Source organism: Pteropus medius, unplaced genomic scaffold (genome assembly GCF_902729225.1).
Source record: "Pteropus medius unplaced genomic scaffold, Ma_sr-lr_union100, whole genome shotgun sequence".
Taxonomy (NCBI): domain Eukaryota; kingdom Metazoa; phylum Chordata; class Mammalia; order Chiroptera; family Pteropodidae; genus Pteropus; species Pteropus medius.
Genome location: NW_024354264.1, coordinates 42 through 386, shown reverse-complemented (window position 1 = coordinate 386; position 345 = coordinate 42). Strand labels below are relative to the sequence as shown.

Below are 345 nucleotides of genomic sequence, written 5' to 3'. Positions count from 1 at the left end.
ACCTACAGTACCTGGTCTTCCTAGGCGGTCTCTCATCCGAGTACTAACCAGGCCCGACCCTGCTTAGCTTCTGAGATCAGCTGAGATCGGGCATGTTCAGAGTGACATGGCCATAGACTTGTTGCAGAACTTTGATCTTAAGTTATTACTATTAGCTGGAGTCTAGAGAGAACCACAGAATGTGGAGGTATAGCACAGTATCTTCTATAGTGATTAATTAATGCTGAGTTCAAAGCCAAATGCAGCCGCTTATCAGCTTTGTGATCCTAGAGTTAAACCTCTAGGAACATCTGGTTTCCTTATCTGTAAAATGAAGAGAATAATAATGGTCTGTCTTTCACAGGG

General features: G+C 43.2%; 1 pseudogene; it reads right to left on the bottom strand.

The window, feature by feature from the left end:
- Positions 1-118, bottom strand: LOC120594106 (uncharacterized; annotated as a pseudogene).
- Between the last annotated feature and the right edge of the window lie 227 nt (positions 119-345).